Raw genomic sequence first — 22494 nt, forward strand, 5'->3', positions numbered from 1 at the left:
AACAAAATTATAAAAACCCTTTTAATATTTTTGTTGTAAAACATGTAGTTGATGTGAGCTCGGTATGCACTTTAATGTTTAACCTGAGTTCAGGGATACCCTTTAAAATCACGAGTGCTGGAGGTACAAGTCCTGCTTCCTTCATAAATGATGCGCTGTCCATCCTGAACTCTTTCTCTTCACTCTTCCTTGCCTTCTCTGTAAGCAGTTAAACATTGTCGGCTCTTTTGCATTGTAAAATTGTCATCCATCCATCCATCCCCTCCTTACCTTTCAGCTACTACCATGATTCTCTCCTCCTCTTCCCAATTTCTCAAAAAAAGGTCTACACATGCTGTCTATATTTTCTCACTCTTCAGCTCCCGGATACATGGTTTATTTTATAATCATTCCACTAAAATGAAATGTCCTCGTCAGAGACATCAACAACCTTGTTCCTAAATCCAGTTCATACGTTTCAGTTCCTTATTGATTCACTTCCTCTTGTCCTTCCTGAAGCACCGTTGCCTGGGCTTTTGCGGTATCTTTCTTGGCTTTCTTTGTACTTCTCGGGCCATTCCTTGGTCTTCCTTGCAGACTCCTCTTCACCCCTTATATGACAGTGTTCTTCAGGGATTTTATCCAAGGATCCCTTCTTTTCCTCCCTGGGGCAATTTCCTGGTTCATCTACCATTTTATAGTAAAGATGCCCACATCCGTATCCCCAGTCTCTGTCTCTCTCCTAGACTTCACACCAATGCATCCAGCTGTCTTCAGGCCATCCCTAGTAGGCAGTTTAGAATTAAACGACCAAATGGAATTTTCATTTCTCATCCTCATTTCCCACTCTTGTCTATTCTTCCTTGTGCTCCTAATATCAAGAAACAGAGCCAACATCAACTCAGCTGAAACCTGGGAGTCGGCTTTGACTCCAAACTCCCTCGCCTGCCATAGTCAACAATCTGAAATTCTGAATTTTAACTCTTGTATCTTCTCTAAATCCATTCCATTTTCTCCACCTTCATTGCTGCTTTTCTGATCTAGGCCACAATCATGACATATCTGTGTTACTACAGCAGCCTCCTGAACGGCTTTTGCCCAACAATCTTTCTCCACTCTGCTCTACAAATGATTGAAAAAGATTTTTTTGAGACAGGGTCTCACTCTGTCACCCAGGCTAGGGTGCAGTGGTGTGATCATGGCTCACTGCAGCCTCGACTTTCTGGGCTCAAGAGATCCTCCCACCTCAGCCTCCCAAATAGCTGGGACCATAGGTGTGCACCACCACTCACAGCTAATTCTTTTTTATTTTTGTAGGGACGAGGTCTTGTTGTGTTGTCCAGCTGGTTTTGAACTCCTGGTCCTAAGCGATCCTCCTGCCTCAACCTTCCAAGTGGTAAGATTACAGGTGTGAGCCACTGTACCCAGCTGATACTTTAAAAGACACAAAACCAATCCTGATATACTATTGCTCAAGCCCTTCAATGTTTTCCCCATTACTCTCAGGAAAAAGTCCAAAGTCCTTACCATAGCTTACAAAACCAGCAAAACCTGGTTCAAGTACATACATAGTTGCATCTCCTGCCTTCTCTCTTCCCACCCTGGTCCTGATAGAGTGAAATCAACTCACTCCATCGCTCTGCACTCTCGCTTGCTTCCAGGCTTTCAGGCAAGCTACTTCACTGGCCTGCAGCTCTCTTTTCTGCCTCTCCTTCTAGCTTACTAACCCCTACTGCCTTTCAGATCTCAGTGTAGAAAGCAGTTACTGTCCCATATCATCCCTGATGCCCCAAACTGGAATTTCACTCTCCTAAGTGTTGAAACAACACTCTTTATTCTAATAAGGCTTTATACATTGTTTGTAATTACTTGGCTATCTCATATTCTTACTAGGCTGTAAACTCTAGGAGGGCAGGAAGTATGCCTGTACTGTACCACATAATAAATACGTGATAAATATGTGTTGAATATGCAAATGAACAAGCAGCAGAGACACATCTGATTGGCTGCTAATGAGTCTGACCTTGGGAGGAGATTTGCTGAGTCAGTTCTTCCATCTAAAAACTTTGTTCTTAACCATTGTTTGGATGCCTTCTAAAACCAAAGAGGAAGCTCTATAATATTTACCAAGCACTTTGAAATAGTGGGATAAATGCTCCCAGGGAAAGTGACCTACCTTAAGCAAGACTTGGGTCTGGCTGCACAGAACAAAATAGGCTGCCTTTATTGCAATGATACCATTAAAGATCATTTGTTACAAGCATTGAAATTTACTGCTAGCAGGGAAGGAAGCCACCAAGTACATTCAAGGCCAGATTCAGACAAATGCTTGTTGATGTTCACATGAATCAGTGGATGTCTCTGCCCCACACATTTTATTCTCAATAGCCTGGCACACAATTGTTGCTACATTGATAAAAGTAAGCAAATAAATCCAAGAGATTACCAGATTCCCTTCATAATTATAAAAAACTCATGATTGAACTGGATAGCAAATACTCTTTGTTGATAATGAAGAAGTATTATTTATGGACTTTTACACAGAGGCAGTAGCAATATTAGCTTTTCACTTTTGATCTCTAGATTAATTCATAAAGGAGGCAGCAAAAGTGAAGGACATTCCAAATTATTAGGGTGAATTAATTTGGAGGCAGGGGAATATTAAATTTAAGCTTAACAAATAAAGGAGCTTTGGCAGAGTTTAGTCAGACACTCAGATAGCCTCCATATCTCATTGTGCAGATGATCTGAGTCCTGGGATGAGGAAGACCTGCAGCTAGGCACTTGCAGGCACTCTGAATTTTTATGCTTACTGACATAACTGTGGCCTGTGCATAGGTATTCTTGTTTCAGCATAAGCCCTAGGAGAAGCCTCTTTAAAATATGAGGTTAATACCATTCCAAGCATGACTCAAGATATAGGGCTTAATTCTTTAGGTAGAAAGGAATATTCAGTACAAAGCTTCAATAACTCATAAAAAGAAATCCTATCATTTTAAAGTAACCACATTCGTCATGCACGTTCCTTGCAAAAGAAAAGTTAGGTTCATGATTCCAGGAAAGTGTTCTGCTGGAGGTATGTCACCCAAGCCCATGTGCCTAGAGCAGGTTCTAGGTTTGATTCCTACTGTCTTTTGTGCTACCCTAATGAGCTCCGAGCTTCAGGTCTTTTTCTTTCCCCCTCATTTCAGAAATGAGGCAGTGCTGTTTGTTTGAGGACCTCAAGAGGAGCATCCGAGGTCTGATTAGTTAATGTTTGCCAAGTACTTTGCAGATGAAAGCATCTATATTAAATTCAGAATTATGACTATTATTATTGCAAAGCTCAGATGAGCTCAGAAATTTAGGAGTGATGATTCAAGAGCCCACATTGAGAATACTGGCGAGAAAAACAGTCAAACCAATTCCTGCAGTGATTGGCTCTAAGGATTTATGTGGTTCAGTGTGACTATACCCAAGTCATGCATGACAATAAAAATTAGACTGCACTCTTACTAATCATTTAGAAAACAAATGATGGAAGCAATCCCAAGGAGCTTTACATCTCTGTTGCCTCTGAGGCCAAATCCCCAGACAGTTAACCTGATGAGAGACAGCCGTCGGCCTGCCTAGTTAAGGGTGGTGCAGGCTAAAGACAAATGAATGTAGACTGGCAGCAGGAAGCAACAGTTACACTAGATAAAGCATTTCACAAATCCCTAGTCGAGAATCTAAAAAATGTAGTAGGCACAAAACCAAACCAGGCAGCTGACGTTAGCTCTACTTTCTCAAAGACGCAAGGCACCATTGCTTGCATTGATCTCATTAATTTTTGAAACATTTATTAAAGGAAGATATTAGCTATAGGTTTCTCATAAATGCCCTCTATCAGGTTGAGAAAAATCTCTTCTATTTTGAGTTCACTGAAAGTTTCTTTTTTGTGTAAAATCAAGAATGGATGTTGGATTTTTGCCAAGTGCTTTTTCTATATCCACTGAGATGATTTTATCTTTTTTAGCTCGTTAATGTGATGAATAACATTAATTGACTTTTGAATGTGAAATCAACTTAGCATTCCTGGGACAAACTATCCTATTCAAAACATACTATGCTTTTATATATTTACCGTATTTGCTAAAATTCTGCATTTGTTATGCTTTTATATATTTGTCGTATTTGCTAAAATTCTGCACAATTTTGCACGTACGTTCTTCAGGGATATCATACTATACTTATTTTTTCTTGTAATGCTTGCTTTTGGTATCAGAGTAATACTGGCCTCAAAAAATTACTTGAGAAGTATTCTCTCTTTTCATAAGAGATTTTGTGTAGAATTGGTATTTTTTAATTAAATATTTGGTAGAATTGACAAACAAAACCATCTGAGCCTGGAGCTTTCTTTGTGGGAAGGTTTTCAACAACAAATAATTATTTAATAGATACAGGTATATTAAATTTCTGATGTTTTGACTATTTTCAAACATCTTTTTGTTATGGGTTTCTAATTTAATTTCACTGTGGTCAGAGAGTGTACATTATGTAACTTGAATCCTTTTAATGATATTGAGACTTTTTATGAGACAGAATATGGTTTATCTTGGTAAATATTCTATGTGCACTCTTTTATATCCCTTACTAGTCTTAGCCTTGAAATCTGTTTTGTCTAATACTGATATAGTCACTTCCACTTTTTAAAAATTCATTTTAGCATGGTATATTTTGGTATATTTTTAAGTTTGGTATATTTTGGTATATTAAAAATTTTTGGTATGCTTTTACTTTCAAAGTTCTTTTACTTTTAAACTATTTGTGCCTTTGTATTTAAAGTGTGTTTCTGGTAGGCAGCATATAGCTGAGTCTTGTTTTCTTTTTTGGTCCAAGCTGATGACTTATGCCTTTTAACTATTTACATTTAATATAATTATCAATGTGGATAAATGTGAATCTATTGTCTTGCTACTTTTTTTGTAGTTGTCTTGTATGTTCTTTGCTCCCTTTTCCCTCTTTTCATGACTTGTGTTTGATCAACTAAATATTTTTTGTTATTACTTTGTATTATCTTCTAATCCTTTTAGGTCATTTTTCCCCTCTGGCTTCAGGTAGTTTCCCCATGTGCATAGTTTGGTCAGTGCTCAGATAAATACTTAAAGGGGACCCTCTGAAGAACTCCCAGAGTTTGTTCTCTCTCTCTCTCCTCCTTGGTCTCCCTGGACTCTCAGCTCCACCTCTCTCCTCTCCCTCAACATGACTTGTAAGTAAGCTAGGGTAGTAGCTAGGGCAATCACAGGGTCTACCTCATTTGTCTACCATCTCTCAGGGATCACTGTTGTCAGATGTCCAGTGTATCTTGACAATTGTTGTTTCATATGTTTTGTCCATCTGTTTTTGTCTTTGTTTGCACTATGTCCTGAATGTTTGTGCCCAACCCCCAAAATTCATATGTTGAAAATTCATCCCCAGTGTGATAATATTAAGAGGTGAGGTGCTTTGAGGGGTGAGTAGCTTAGACTGGGTAATTCACAAACAATAGAAATGTATTGCTGATAGTTCTGGAGCTGGGAAGTGCAAGATCAAGGCGTTGGCAGATTTAGTGTCTGGAGTGGGAAAGTTCCTCATAGATGGTACCTTCTACTTATCTTTAAATGGCAGAGGGAGTCAACAAGCTCCCCCAGGCCTCTTTTATAAGGACACTAATTCCATTCATTAGGGCTATTTTGTTATAGCAGACTAAACAGATTATAACAGGTTGTTTCAGGCAAGGGAATAAATCTGGTTACTTTTACTGTCTTAACCAGAAGTGATTCTGGATGGAAGGGGGTGTTATTTGCAATTTTGAGTTATTCTGATATAAATTGGACATGTTTTTAAACATGAGTCAGAAGATTGTCTGAAACTATTCATAGAATGTTCTAAAATATTTTAAAACACTGGTTGGAACTTTTTCTTATGTTAATTAGCTCCAAAAATTATAACATCATTAAAATATTAAAGCAAAGTAAACCCGAAACAAATAGCTAATTCTTGTTCTAGTCTAACAACCTTTGTAAACACTAAACCTCTGTCTTTCAAAGACTTTGTTAAAAGAAATGCCTGTTTGATTTATTTGATTTTCAGCAAAGAGAGGTCATTACCAGGGTTAATAATAACCCCTTGATTTAATCTTGATCTATAAACACAGGTCTATGTTTTGAAGACTATTATACTGAATAAAACAAACTTACTATTGATATTGGTGGCTAAATGTTTACTGCAATGCCTGCAAGATGCAAACACAAAGCTAATTTACCTCCATGTGTTATTATCTGAAAATGTATGTCTTTCATATAGTGTAGTCTAAAAATATTTCTGTGGTACTCTGAAACTAATGATTTTTGAAGAAAACCACATATTTACACATTTTCCATATTTTTTAAAGGATAGTTTTTTCTTATTTATATTTCTTTCTGATTCCATGAGCTGTTTATCATATATTAGCTATTTTTCCTTATTCTCTTTTTCAAACCCTTCATTTCTCAAGAGCATCTGATATGAGGAATGTCAGTGTCCTATATTTCTGTGTTAATGGTAATATCTGAACATTCTCTGGAGTACATTGCTTAATGATCCTCCAGCTTATTGCATCCGGACAGTCAATCTTGCTTTCGATTTATTTCATTTTCTTTTATTTCTTTCTCAAATTCATACATATATGTATACATATATATAATCTATGTGAATATATATGTTATTTATATGCATATTGTACATAATTATTTTTGCCTAGAATTAATTTCCTTGATTCTAAGGAGAGAAAAAGTAACATCCTTAAGTTTGAAGGAATAAAGAACCATCCTTACTTCCTAGGAATAAGATAAACACCCGGATTTGTCAGATGTTGGATTCCATCCCTTTGAAGCCATCAGCCCCCTAGAAGTGATGAAGATGAGGTCCTTCATAAGTCACTGATGTCTCCATCCCATTCGTCCTACAAACCTGAATAGAATATAGTTCCTCTAATTATTCCTTTCTGCTTCTACTTACAGTACCCTAAATGACCTCAGGGATGTCACAGTGCCTTTCTGGTTCTGAAACACTCCCAGATTTTGCCGTTTCTGGGCTCTGAATTTAGCTCCCTTAGAGATCTCTATCCTTCTACGCATGCTTGGCCTGCCTGACTCTATGCCCACGTCCAGTTTCTGTGGGTTGACATTAGGTGCTACCTCATCTTTCACTTTGATCTTCCTGGGTGTGTTGACACCGAGGGGGTAAATCATCGTTGCAACAATGTCCCTCCGTTTCCTAAATTCCTTCACCAGATGTATTTTCAGTTTCCCATTTTCTATTCATGTGATGGTGTGCTGGCACACTGAGTTTGCCCATTTTTCTTTGGCATATCAACACCCCACTTTCGGTGGTGTACAGCTGTGTAGACAGATGTAAGGAAATGGCCAAGGAGGTGGGGAGAAACTCAAAAGAGAAAAATTGAGCACAGCCCAATAGAAGCTGACTTCTTGCTAACATTTTTTGCCTTCACGGTGACCTTTTGCAAAAAAAAAAAATTTTAAATGGGAAGAGAGAGAGACGTGAGGTTAGAGAAAATAGTGTGGAAATGGAATCAGGATAGGAATTATGAGAAGCCAAAGAATAGATTCTAGACATTTTGCAGGGAAATGGTAGAAAGTTGAAAGTTGAATCCATTGAAGGGGAGGAGATTGGGGAATGAAGGAAGATACATTATAAAGGAAGCTGGTGAACTAGATGCCACGGAATTTTCTCACAGAAAGAAATCCTGTTTTGCTGGGACCAGATTTCATCCATGTTGGGTACATTGCAGAACTGAATTCTGTGAAATGTCTGGCAGCACTCTTCTTTTTACTTTTTTCCATAGAAGTGTTTCATAGATATGTAGGTTTGCTATAAACTGCTTTCACCATGCAAAAGATTTTTCCTACAAAACTTTCAAACGTACCACGTTCAAAACCCTGCGTATGAAAAATATGGTAAACATGGGGACATTGTTATAAGATATTTTAACTGGGCAGAGAAAATAAGGCAGAGACAGGTGCTGGGAGTTAAGCATAGACATTGCACACATTTTATGTAAGGCAGAGTCTAAATGTGACATCTTTCACAGAGTGCCGCATGCCAACTCCAGAAGATTCAGATACTGATTATTGTAAGAAATCACACATATCAAGCTTGATCTTGCAGTTCATATGTATGCAAAACACCTGTCAAAATGATGGGAGTTTTGCTTTTGTAGACATGACAATATTGTACACAATTGATATTTATTTGCCTCGTAAATAGGATGCATTTTGGAGTGAGTTGTGTCTTCCTGTAGCATTTCTCTGATTTCCTAGTTTAAATCTCCCCGACTGTCTCCTCTCAGCCCTGGTTTGCCAGCCCATTTGTGGGAAAATGGGTGAGTTTTGCTCATGCCACCAACTACACTCCTGTTATTTATTTATATTCTTTATTTAGGAATCAGGCAGCTATATCACCATGGCATTTAAAAGTTTATATCCTCTATCTATGATAATCTCAATTTCCTTTTTAAGGAAAAAGATACATCTCCCATTTCTCGATCTTCACCAGGACAACCATGGAGCTACTTGCAATTATTTTTCTCAAAAATAATGAACTAGGGTACTTCTGCCAGGATGAAGAGGGCACATAGGACAAGGAGAATTTGCTGGGTCTTAGCAGGGTCACATGTCAGCTAATCAAATCCTAAAGACAACTCCATTGATGTGTGATTTGTCTATTTCTATGTTGTAGATCCAATAGAAAAAAAGTCAAACATAGTGAATGCATACTCCACCACTTGGCATCTAAAATATTTCTCTCTTTTCTTGTCATCCACCATCACTGACAAGGCTCAGAGGTGGGAGGACTGAATGGGACAGAAAACTGGAGAAAACAAAAAAGTCTTTCTGGTTTCAAAAGGCCAGGCCTGAGGGTAGGACGGTTATAGGTGATTGGAGTTTTAATGCATACTTTAAATAGGAGTCTCCTGATCATTGTCTCTTTCAATGTATATGTGGTACATATAGCATATGTATATGTATGTACACACACATGCATGCGCACGTGCACACACACACATCCCATTCACAAGTATTTCAAAAAGAGGAAAACTTTCTGTACCTTTCATAGTGTCTAAAACTATTTTTCTTAATGGCTTGGGTTTTTTTTTCTTTTCTTTTCTTTTCTTTCTTTCTTTCTTTCTTTCTTTCCTTTTCTTTTTTCTTTTCTTTTTTTTTTTTTTTGAGATGGTTTCTGGCTCTGTCACCCAGGCTGGAATGTAATGGTGCAATCTTGGCTCACTTGCAATCTCTGCCTCCTGGGTTCAAGTGATTATTGTGCCTCAGCCTCCCAAGTAGCTGGGATTACAGGTGCATACCACCACACCCAGCTAATTTTTGTATTTTTAGTAGAGATGGGGTTTCACTATGTTGGCCAGGCTGGTCTTGAACTCTTGACCTCAAGTGATCCACCCAGCTCCAGCTCCGAAAGTGCTGGAATTACAGGTACGAACAACTGTGTTTGGCCAGGGTTCAAATTTTTTCTAAATGTGATATAATTGATTAGGGTAGGAGATTAGACGCTTAGTTCACATTTTCATAGTGTGATTTCAAATTTCATAGACACCATTTGGGTAGACTGTATGCACACATGGCCAGACACACACATTTCCCACTGGCAGAATAGTGGCATAAAATAACATTTGAGTAAGTGTCAGGAAACATAAGCTCGAGGCCTGATTTTAACATCAGCATGTGGCCTTGGGTCAGTCACTTCACTTCTCTAGGCCTTGTTCTCCCGGGCTGTAAAATGTTGATGGAGAGAAGGACCTGGGCTGGGAGGGACCGTTAGTAATGTTAGTATTGTTCCTTTCATGGAAAACTTGCTTATAAATCCTTCCCAAACACCTCTTGCACACCACAAGCATTCCATGAGAGGAAAGAAACATCGCTGGAGGAGTATTAACTGGCTTTTATTTGTACCTGCCATCTCATGAAATGTTTGTCCAGGTCCTAAACATAACTTGTCTCCAGTTAGACTTCAAATAATGACTACCTAGCTACTATATTCTTCCTGAAAAATGAGGACCTGCAGAAAAATAATTAACTTCTGAATTTTATAAAACACTGTTTTCTGAGACATTTATCTCTCCAATGAGACATAAACATTTTTTTCCAGTATGTGGAAATTGACAAAAAGAGTTCAAGTATATTTAATTTTAGATTGTCTTGATCTTGCCGCTTCTGTCTTGAGTCTGAATGCAAAGTATTTTGCAAGCAAATTCAGAGAACTAAAACTGAGCACACATTTTTAAAAACCGTATGTAGGAAACATCGATTCTTGCCTGGAATGTTGCTGCTGACGTATTGTCTCTCATTTTTCTCTTTCTCTACTACTGTGATGTTCAGTAGGGTCTGTATTTATCTCTGTATGAAGCTGAATTTCACTTTACTTTCTCTTTATGGTCTTATCACATCGTTTACAAACACTTTATCTCTGTTACGGAAAATAAATGAAATTCCAGGCTTCAATGAAATGTCATGCTGAAATGGATGGTCCAAAAATCTATATTTAGATGACTGACTCCTGTTTGAGGAAGACATGATAAATGTTTCATGCATATAAACTGAAGGATGATGGATTTAATGATCATACCCTAACTGGGGAATGCTATTTTGGAATAATTAAATGTTCCATCATTTGCAAGTCTAAATAGTCCATTGTTAGTTCCTGTTTTTGTCTGTCAACAGATCCTTCCATTTTCTAAAGGAAATTTATCATTAAAACAATCGAAGTGATAGCAACATACCACCAGAGTAGGTTAGCAATAGCACAATTCATGGGACTCTAATTCGTAGCTACAGTTTAGGAAAATTTAATTTATGTATGAGTCTGCTTCATAATGACAAACATGACAAGCATTGTTTAAAAAGCTCCTGGTAGATATTTATCTTCAGGTATGGAGAGATCCTCTGCTTTAAAAGGTGGCTAAGCGCCTTGTCAGATGAAAAGTCTCATGAAATAAAAGAGCATTTAAAAGGAATTTTCTAATTAACTAATAATTTTACAAGTATTTCTTTGTTGATCCACACATTTTAAAGGTTTTTATGCTCTCATTTTCTTTTAAAATCTGTATTATTTTCAAGGCATTTCAAATAATTTTATCTTTATTATCCAATTATATTATACGTATACTTTAATATATATCTTAATATTTAATTTATTATATCGAGATCTTGGTCTTTTGGCTACAAAGTGGTAGTGAGATGAAAAAGTGGGGCTCAAGTATATTATTGTATGTGTATATAAACCTATATAGATCTAGATATGTACTCACACATATAGATCTGAATAAATATAACTTCTTTCTCATGAAAACTCTTTTTCTACAAAACAAGGATACAGGCTGTTTTCCCCAAACTCTATCAAAATATTTGTCCACATGTTTAAGATCTCTAAATAACACTATTTCTATACATGTATATGGATAGAATAACATAAAAATGAGAAAGGCATAGTTGCCAATATAGTAAGACATGTGAATAACGAATCGCTCATTTGTTAAGTCAATGGCTTCTCACTCTTATCATTGGCACAGTTATGTTTATATGAATTATTTCCATATAGCTGAGTTGTATGAATATTTTTGAAAGCCTAGTTAAAACTTCACTACTTCTGTGACTGGGTCCTGAAAATCAAAACAAGTCGACCAATCATCAGGAAAGCCTGGACACATTGCTGACCAAATTGGATCATTGAATTATTGATTCAGATGCTACCCAATTAATTATTAAGTTAGCTGAAAATACCAGACGGATCATCCCACGACTAACAGATTTTGACTGCATTGCCATGGGCTGTGTGGTCCATATGTGGGGGCCTGAACATTTGCAGATTGGCAGGACTGGCTGGGCATGATGAAAATCATTGCGAGAAACATCGGAGGCTGTTCACAACTTAATATGTATCAATGCAGTGGCAGCGACCTGTTGTGAAGTCCTGGCTAACCTGCTTGACTTGATTCAAGCAGCAATAATAATGAAGCAGGTAAATCATTAGAAGTTATAGTCTGCTTTTAAGAACTCCGTATGGAAGGTTTTCAAACTATGCTTGGACAGGATTTCTTGCAATTCTTGCTGATTATTTTACTTAATTCAAGTCTAATTGGCTGTCTTATTGATTCAGAATGGCCTAAAACTATTCCCCACATCTGAACAAGGCCAGTTGAAGATGGTAAGTTTCTGCATACAGGTTGCCATGAAACATGGCAGCCCAAGACCATTCATTCTGACCTGGTCAATTCGGCATTTTTAGACTCTCTAATGGCCAAATTATCCTTTGGAATTTTAAACCCAATTTATATGCGATTTATATAATTAAAGATATACTGAAGCCAAATAATCTGCAATTTAGGAGATTTCATAAAGAGAAGTATCAATGATTTAACAATTTGCCCCCCCAAAAAGTAAGATCTTATACTGAAGGAAAGCTTATATTAGTGGACACAGATAGATTTTTATGAATTTCCCTGGAAGAAAAACTCTTTAAAGGATGTTTCAGTAATATTTTGAAAATAATTTAAATAAGAGAAAAGAAAGTGATTAATCTTTGGAAATCAGAAGGATAAGGCATTGTATAAGCTATAGAAAGATTGATTGTTGGTTTGTTATGATCTATATTTTAAGTATTTTTTAAAGTATTTTATTAATCAAAGTGGTACACATTAGGACCGGAAGAGGTGTAAATATCGATATTATGCCATGACTCAAAATATTATAAAGAAAAGTCAATCCAAATGTTATCATCAATGACACACATGGATTTATTGCAGTACTTGTCTGATTAGCCAGAAGTTAGTTATTAAAGGAATCATGAAAGTAAAATGTACCCTCAAAAATTTTGATTTAGTGAATCAATGTAGACATGGCTTTATCAGAGATTAATTGCACTTTAATCATAACCCTAACCATAAATGAACACTAAACTATAATTCAGAATTATGGGATGCTCACAGATAAAGCTGATTTAAAGAGGAATGAAGAGACATAATCCTCTTCATGAAACAATGCTCTGTTTGGATTGCACAAAACACTATGCACCCTAATGGAAGCTCCTTAGAGGAGAAAAAACATCTCATTTGTCTTTTTGTTCTTTTACAGTCCCCTTCTCATGCTTTCTTATAGAATTAATCATTTTTAAAGTTATTTAACTGTTAAAACATTCCACAGTAAAAACAGAAAAGAAAGGGGAAAAAATAGCCAGTTTTTTTTGAGACAGAGTGTCCCTCTGTCACCCAGGCTAGAGTTCAATGGTGTGATCTTGGCTCATTGCAGCCTCCACCTCCCAGGTTCAAGCAATTCTACTGCTTCAGCCTTCCAAGTAGCTAGCACTACAGGTGCCCACCACCATGCCCAACTAATTTTTATATTTTTAGTAGAGATGAGGTTTCACCATGTTGGCCACGCTGGTCTCGAACTCCTGATCTCAGTTGATCTGCCTCCCTCATTCTCCCAAAGTGCTGGGATTACAGGTGTGAGCCACCGCACCTGGCTATGCCAATTGTTTTTTAAAATGAACTTTCTTGCTGACTCTGTCCCTTGCTTGTTGTCTCTTGTTATTGTTGCTGGTAAATCACTTAACTACTTGCTCCTGTATAAAATTAGGACTAGATCTTCTCTCTCTATTTCTTAAGGTGGTTGAAATGATAAAACAAACAAACCAAATGCACACGAAAATGCTTTGCATATGGCGAGATACTAAAAGAATAAACTAATGATTTTGTTGTTAGTATCTGTAATTCAAATTAGACAAATTCAATTAGACATCAAAAAATATTTTAGTGAATTAAATGCCAACATTGGCCACCCAGAAGTGAGTGGTTGGAATCCCTTTCTTTAAAATAGGAATCCATCTCTGTAGGATGGTATAGATGGAGAGGGAAAAAATTGGATAAGATACATAGAAATGTTTTAAGGTCTCTATCAGTTATATAGATTCAATTCTTACTCCTATTTTCAAGGGAAAATAGGGCATTTAAAAAATTATAGGGCCAACTGGGTGCAGTGGCCCATACCTGTAATTCCAGCACTTTGGGAGGCCAATGCGGGCGGATCACCTAAGGTCAGGAATTCAAGACCTGCCTGGCCAACATGGTGAAACCCCATCTCTACTAAAAATGCAAAAATTAGTTGGGCGTGGTGGTGTGCACCTATAGTCCCAGCTACTCAAGAGGCTGAGGTAGGAGATTCACTTGAACCCGGGAGAAAAAAGTTGCAGTGAGCTGAGATCGTGCCATTGCACCCCAGCCTGATTGACAAGAGTGAAACTCCATCTCAAATAATAAAAATAAGAATTATAGGGCCAGATGCAATATATCATGCTTGTAATCTTGTCACTTTGGTGGGCCAAGGCACACCAAAGACAGATTGTTTGAGCTCAGGAGTTTGGGACCAGTGTGAGCAACATAGTGAGAGCCTGTCTCTGCAAAAAAAAATTTAAAAGAATTAGCCTGGCGTGGTGGTGCGCACCTGTAGTCCTAGCTACCCTGAAGGCTAATGTAGGAAGATCCCTTGAGCCCAGGAGTTGAGGCTGCTTTGAGCTATAATCACACCACTGCACTCCAGCCTGGGTGACAGAACAGACCCTGTCTCTTAAAAAAAGAAATGCCACCATCTATGGATTTTAGTTTTAAAACGATCAAGCAAATACATTGTAAAAATATTGAGAAATTGCTATGGACTAAATTTTGTCCCTCTAAAATTCATATGTCAAAAAGCCCTAACCCCCAACGTGAGTGTATAGAGCCCTTAAAGAAGTAAATAAAGTCAAATGAGGTCATCATGGTAGGATCCTGATCCCACAGGATTAGTGTCCTTGTAAGAAAAAGGGGGCAGATCAGAGCTCTTGCTCAATCCTGAGAACGCATCACAGAAAGGCCCACATGAGGACACAATGAGAAAGCAGCAGTCACCAGCCAGGAAGAGAGCCCTCGCCAGAAATCAACCAAGCTGGCACCCTGATCTTGGCCAGCCCCCAGAACTATAAGAAAAGAAATTTCTGTTATTTAAGCCACCCAGGCTACGGCATTTTGTTATGGCAGCCCGAGCAGACTAATACAGGGATTGCAAAAACAAACAACCACCACCACCACAAGCTGGATAATTAGTTTCAAAGGCTTAAATGGAATCTCTAAAGAGTGCATGAAAGTTGCATAATTTCATCCATTGTGATGCTTAGAAATGAAGCTCTTCTTGCTTTTTGTTTTATTTTGTTCCTCTGATTTCCCAAAAATTGATAGAAAAAATATGTCTGCTCATTTCTGTTCCTTCACCTCCATTCCCGAGCAACACAGGGTTATTGGTAAATGGACAGAAGCATTTTGTCCAAGGAGTTTTTTGAGTCAATGGTAGAGAAATTGAAGGAGGCAGGAGAGACTGCCTGGAAGTCTGGGAAATAATAATCCTGATCATCATTGCCATCTTTCCCTGAGCACCTACTAACTGAAAGACACGGTTCTAAAAATTGACATGTAATATCTCCTTTTTATCAGAAAATTATTCAAAATAAATTTTGCTTATCTCCTCCCTCTGCACCTATTTTCACTCTAGTCTTTAGAATAATGACATCACTTGTTTTTGTAGATATGGAGCATGATTTTTTTTTTTTTTTTTTTTTTTTTTTTTTTTTTTTTTTTTTTTGAGATGGAGTCCTTCTCTGTCACCCAGGCTGGAGTGCAGTGGCGCGATCTCGGCTCACTGCAAGCTACGCCTCCCGGGTTCATGTCATTCTCCTGCCTCAGCCTCCAAGTAGCTGGGACTACAGGCGCCCGCCACCACACCCTGCTATTTTTTTTTTGTATTTTCAGTAGAGATGGGGTCTCACCGTGTTAGCCAGGATGGTTTTGATCTCTGACCTCGTGATCCACACTCCTCGGCCTCCCAAAGTGCTGGGATTACAGGCGTGAGCCACTGTGTGTCCAGCCACATTTTTTGATTTCCTACTTTTCTTTTTTTGAGACGGAGTCTTGCTCTGTCGCCAGGCTGGAGTGCAGTGGTGCAATCTTGGTTCACTGCAACCTCCATTTCCCGAGTTCAAGTGATTCTCTTGCCTCAGCCTCCCCAGTCGCTGGGACTACAGGTGCGCACGACCGCACCCAGCTAATTTTTTGTATTTTTAATAGAGACAGAGTTTCACCATGTTGGCCAGGATATTCTCATTCTTTTGACCTCATGATCCGCCTGCCTCGGCCTCCCAAAGTGCTGGGATTACAGGCGTGAGCCTCCATGCCCGGCCCAATTTCCTACTTTAAAAGTGCAGAAATTCGCACCGTTATTCTCTTCCTCTCTCCTTTTCCTCCTTAGTGACATACTATTGTAACATTCACATTCGGGTCTTCGTCTATTATTCTCATAGTAGCCCAGAAGTCATTCTCTATTTAAACGAACATCATGCTAACACCTAGGGTTATTTTGCCTTTGGTTTTGTTTTGTTTGTGTGTTTTTACCACAATTTCTCCATTTCCTAACTTTCTGTTTAGTGCCTCTCTCTCAGCTAGATTTCCTCTTCCACGGGTTGTTGAAGAAGAGCTTAAGGGAGAGGTGCTCCTTAAATCCTTACCTTCTTGAAGATGTGTCGCTGTTGCCACTATACTTGAAGGACAGCTTCCCTGGGTATAACATTCTTTGCTTTCTTACTTCACATTTCCTTTTCTTCAGATCTTTTTTTTACCATTGCTCCACTCTCTTCTTACATTAAATGTTACTGTGGTCAAGTCTGACTCTAATGATTTGCCTGCCTTAATATCATCTGTTTTCTGTCTCTGATTCCATTCTTGCCCCTAGAATGCATTCTCTGCTCAAAAACTGATTATCTTTTGGAGATGTAAATCAAACCATGTAATCCTCTACGTAAAGTTCTCCTATGACTTCTGTTTCATTTAAAACAGATTCCAGGCCGGGCACGGTGGCTCATGCCTGCAATTCCAACACTTTGGGAAGCCAAAGTGGGAGGAGTGCTTGAGCCCAGGAGTTCAAGACTAGCCTGGATGACATAGTGGGAACGTCCCTACAAAAAAATGCAAAAATTAGCCAATCATGGTGGTGCGCACCTGTAGTCCCAGCTACTCGGGACTGAGGAGGGAGGATCACTTAAGCCCAGGAGACAGTGGTTGCAGTGGGCCAAGATTGTGCCACTGCACTCCAACCTGAGCAAAAGAGTGAGACCCTGTCTCAAGAAAAAAAAGAGAAAGAAGGAAGGAAGGGAGGGAGGGAAGAGAAAAAGAGAGAAAAGAAAGAAAGAAAGAAAGAAAGAAAGAAAGAAAGAAAGAAAGAAAGAAAGAAAGAAAGAAAGAAAGAAAGAAGAAAGAAAGAAAGAGAAAAGAAAAGAAAGAAAAGAAAGAAAGAAGAAAGAAAGAAAGAAAGAAAGAAAGAAAGAAAGAAAGAAAGAAAGAAAGAAAGAAAGAAAGAAAGAAAGAAAGAAAGAAAAGAAAGAAAGAAGAAAGAAAAACTTTAAAGTTAGCTGGGTATGGTGGCATGTGCCTGTAGTACCAGCTACTTGCGAGGCTAAGGTGGGAGGATCACTTGAGCAATGGGAGTTCAAGGTTGCAGTGAGCTATCATGGTAACACTGTACTCTAGCTTGGTTGATGGAGTGAGACACTGTCTCAAATGTAAATAAGTAAATAAAACAGATTCCAAAGTCTTCCCAATGGTCATTTAAGGTCCCTTACAATTCCATGTGGCCTGTTTGTCACATTTTACTCACTAGTCCCTCAAACTCCATTCTCTGCCCATGAACCATTTTTGTACATATGGTGAAATAATTCCCTAACACAATTTGCTAAAAAATGGATATTTCCCTCTGGTTTGTAATATCTCTACCATCACATATCAGGTTTCCAAATTGATGAATCTGTTTCTGATCCTTTGTTCTAATTGATAACTTCCCAGTACTAAATTATTTTAATATTATGGGCTTGAAATATGTCTTAATATATGATGGACTAAGAGCCCCACAAATATCTTCCTTTTAAGAATATTCTGTGGGCCTTTTTGTGTCTACACAAATTTTAAATAGTTGATCTAATTCTACCAAAGCTCCCACTGGGATACTGAGAGGAATAATAATGAATATGTACATTCATTTAGGTGAAAATTAACATTTTTAAAATGTTAAGTCTTCCCGTCTTCAAACATGTTCTGCTCCTTCATTTGTTCTAGCCGTTGTTTAATACCATTCAATAGAATTTAAAACTTTTCTCCACAAATATTATGTGCATATTTTGTTAGGACTAGGACTCCACCCCCACCCCCAACTCTTGCCAGTCAAGTGAGTCTGCTTAACGCTTTGCTTTCATATTTGCAGAATCTACATTTTTCTTCATATTCCTTATTCACTTAATTGATAATAAACTTGAAAATTTGTACTTGCGTAGTTGGCAATATTTCGTTGATTTCTCCTTGATTTTATTCTCTACAAATCGAGGAGAAACATTTAAACATTTCTCCAAAGTCCTTTCCGAATGAGTCTTTGAGTGATAAACACTTACAGCTGTAGAATATCTAAAAATTGCCTTACCTCACATTTGCATTTAAATAAAAGCTCAGCTAAATTTAAAAAAAAATAATTCGAGGTTTGAATTATTTTCCTCTACACTGTGAAACTATTATTCCATTTCCCTCTTTGTTAAATATGGCTGTTGAAAGTCTGATGTCAATATGATGCTTGCATTAGAAAAATACAGACAGACTAAGGGGGGAAACGGGCAAGAGACCTGAACAAGCAACCTAGAAAAGATGATACCCAATGGTAAACAACCTTATGAAAATGGGCATAACCTCTTTAATTAATAGAATAATGCAAATTAGAATCATAATTTAATACTACAATAACACTCCACATACTCGAGAATGGTTACATTAAAAGACTGATGATGCAGAATGTAACTGTTGTGATACAACTCTGTACAACGACAATCACTACTTATTCACAATCTACAGAAATGAGTACAGATGTGCAACAAAAGACACAAACAAGAATGTGTCAGAATTACTTATAATAGCTCTGAGCTGGAAACTTGCACAAAGAACATCAACCACAGAATGGAACAATGTGACTATGGGACATTTCAACTGATAGAATACTGCCCAGCACAAAAAGGAAGGAATAATAAAAACAACTGTCACGAACATAATGTTAAGCAAAAGAAAAGACAAATATGAAAGTATTTGTAAAGTTCAAAAATAGACCTAAAGGCAAAACCTGAGTATGTGTAGAACTTAGAGTTGTGGTTGCTTGGGGGAAGGATTAGGGGCAGGAGGAGTGCTCTACATACATTCTTTCTTGAACTTGGTGATTGCTTCAAGGTCATTTTCTTTGTAAAAATGTATTGAGCTCAACATTTATGAACATATTGTTCATTAAATTAATGTATAGCTTCCATATATATATAGTTCATTTGTATAATTGTTCATTGAACAATTGCATGTATGGATGTTGCACATTACTTTTAAAAACTCAAAAAAAAATAAGAGATACTCCAAGGTTCCTAATAATTCTGAGGACGTAACTAAATTAATGATAAGTCTAGTCTAAATATTGGGTTTTAATTTTTTTAAAAAAGTTGTTAACATGAAAAAGATAAAAAATAAAAGGTGAGATGTTCACTAAAAAAAGTGATACTCATTTCTAGGTAAACTCTCTTTTTATTTTGAAATCTTGGATAGTCTCTTTTTTTTTGCATTTTCTTAAATTATTCCACATTGTGTTTTAAATACATATTTTTCTTTCATTTGTCTTACACAGCACTCTGTATGATGTTTTAATGTGAGTTCTTGCACAATTTTTTAAATCTGAGAATTCTTAGTCATTTAAAAAAATTTTTTTTAGTGTATTGTTTTTATGTTATCTGCTTTTGGAAGTATTGTTAATGATGTTGCTCATTTCATTCATCACCTTTCTTTCGGAGAACTTGAACTTCATATTTGTCTTAGAAGCATTTCGTGACTGTTTTTATTACCTTGGGACTGTCATCTGCCTGAGCCAGGGTATTCCAGGTTTGTAATCCTCAGGCTGAGTTTGAAGACAGGCTGGGGCACGCCCTGCTCATTTTCATTATCTAAAAGTATCTTACTCATGTATTTGTTTTCTTGTTTATCGTATGTGCCCCTCATTAGAAAGTAAACCCCATGAGAGAGTGAAATTTGTCTATATCCAGTTATAGGTATTATTCCAAAAGTAATGTCTGACATAGGCTGCACACTCAAGAAATGTGTATTTTGTGAATGAATATGTAAATGATTCCCTGTACCAGCAAAAACAAGCTAGGTTATGCCGTAGAAACAACCAACCTCAAAAATCTTCATAGCTTAACACATGCTTATCCTGGGGTCCCTTTGGGGCTTTGCTCTACCCCTCACTCATGTACATGGCCAGTGGAGCTCCTGCCACCAAGAATGTTGTTGTACAGAATAGAACAGAAAGGTGCAAGGCCAGCTCAGAAAGGTAAACAGGCCAGATCAGGTGATCTTCAAAAGCCAAGGTATAGGCTTTGGAGTTGATTTTCAACGCAAGTGAATCTAATGGAAAATTTTAGAAATGGGAGTGAGAAGGTCTGATTCAGTAAGTTACTCCGGCTACTGTGTAGAGAATGGCTTCTCAGGCAGGTTGGGGGCGGGGACTAGAGTAGAATCAGAGAGACCACTAAGACACTAGCAGCGTTGCAGGTGAGAGATTATGATGGCTTAGAGACAAGGATGGGAGTAGAAGATGATAGACAAAAGCAGGCAAGTTTGGGATGTGTCCTAAAAGTAGAGTTGACACAACTTGGTGTGGATTGAAAATAGGGAGTGAGGGGAATAAAAGGAGTCAAAAATTACATGTAGGTTCTTGGCCTGAGCAACTGAGTGGATGCTGGAATAGTTTGCTGGTGAGGGGCAAACTGGGAATATGTTTGCAGGAAGAAGTTGATAATTCTGTTTTGAACACCAGGGTGACAGCCTGGTAGTCATTTAAATGTAGAAGTCAGACAACCAGTGGAGGTCAAGATAGAAGTAATAGATTCAGGATTCATTATCATATAGATGATAGTTACAGCAATGAGACTTGTTAAGATTGTCTAGGGAAGAAATGAAGGTATAGAAGAGAAGAAATCTGAGGTTATGACTTGGATATTGAAAGAGGAAAAGGAGAGAACAAAGGGTACTAGGAAGAAGTAGCTATGAAAGTGGGAGGAAGAGAGTGATGTCAAGAGCAGATGGCATTTCATGAAACAGTAACCATTCAAGTGTTTTGAAAGATACTTAGAAGTCAAATAAGAAAAGGGAGAAAAAAAATGGCCATTGGTGACTTTGAAAAGAGCAGTTTCAGAGGATGATGAGGAGGCCAGAAACCTGACTGGAGAGGGCTGATTGAGTGCTGCAATCATGTGAGATGTGGAGATCTGTTATAGAAAATTCTTTCAAGCAGTGTTTCTGTAAAGGGGAAGGGAGGAATTGGACAGAATTGCTGAATGCACTTTCTTTTCTCCTGTCGTCATGGAAGAAATCAAGAGTTTGACTCAAGGGAAAGAATAGAGAAAAGACTAAAGTCAATATAACAGGAAATTTTCACAAAAATAGGCAAAAGTAATAAAATAGCCAGTTTTTCTTTTTTAGGTACAAATTTGTGGTTTATTGAGAAAAGAGTTTTTATCTCTGTTTAGCAAAAGAGCTGAAAAACGACTTATATAACCAGATTTGAGCATTCATGCATTATTTTCCATTGCTACTAAAATGCTATAAGTAATTTTCAGTTATGCATAGAAAGACCTAGTGAGATGACTATATTCTTGTAATTTAAAAATTATCACATGCCAATAAAACTATTAAATTATCATTTTAGGCCATGAAAATGAATAATTTAAAGGCTAGGAGGAAAGCTTTCACTTTAATAAGTTCATAAAGTGTCAAACTTTGCAATTTATTATAGATTCTCTAGCTAATTTGCTATAATTAATTTGAATGGAAAATATTTCATTGCCTAAATATCCTGTTTATATATTCCTTTCTAATGATGAAACAAAAGGCCTAATTTGTTAAAGATGTTCTTTAATTGATTCCAAAGGGAATACTTGGAATATAATTTGCTGACTAGCTTTGTACAATTCCTGGTTCCTACTGCACAACGACGTCCATAATTTTATAATGACAAAACAGTATAATCATATAATGATGTGGTTCCCAAGCACCAGAGTTCCCAATTAATTTTCACTATCACTTCTGTGGTTTCATAGAAATAAACTGGTATTAAGGTATGTGTACTCTAGGCCTTCCTTAGCCATTAAACAGTTGTACAACCTGGATTTTTTTTCTTTTCAGTTTGTTTAAAAACAAATATTTAATTTCTAAAGGTGGAATTAAGAACAGGTTCTTCTGGAAGGTAGGCACTTCCACCAAGAACCCAGACCTAGAAATACACACACACACACACACACGCACACACACACTTACAGCAAGATGTATTGCCATTTACTGCCAAATACTGGACCATTTAG

This window comes from Chlorocebus sabaeus, chromosome 9, assembly GCF_047675955.1.
Source record: "Chlorocebus sabaeus isolate Y175 chromosome 9, mChlSab1.0.hap1, whole genome shotgun sequence".
In the NCBI taxonomy this organism is placed as follows: domain Eukaryota; kingdom Metazoa; phylum Chordata; class Mammalia; order Primates; family Cercopithecidae; genus Chlorocebus; species Chlorocebus sabaeus.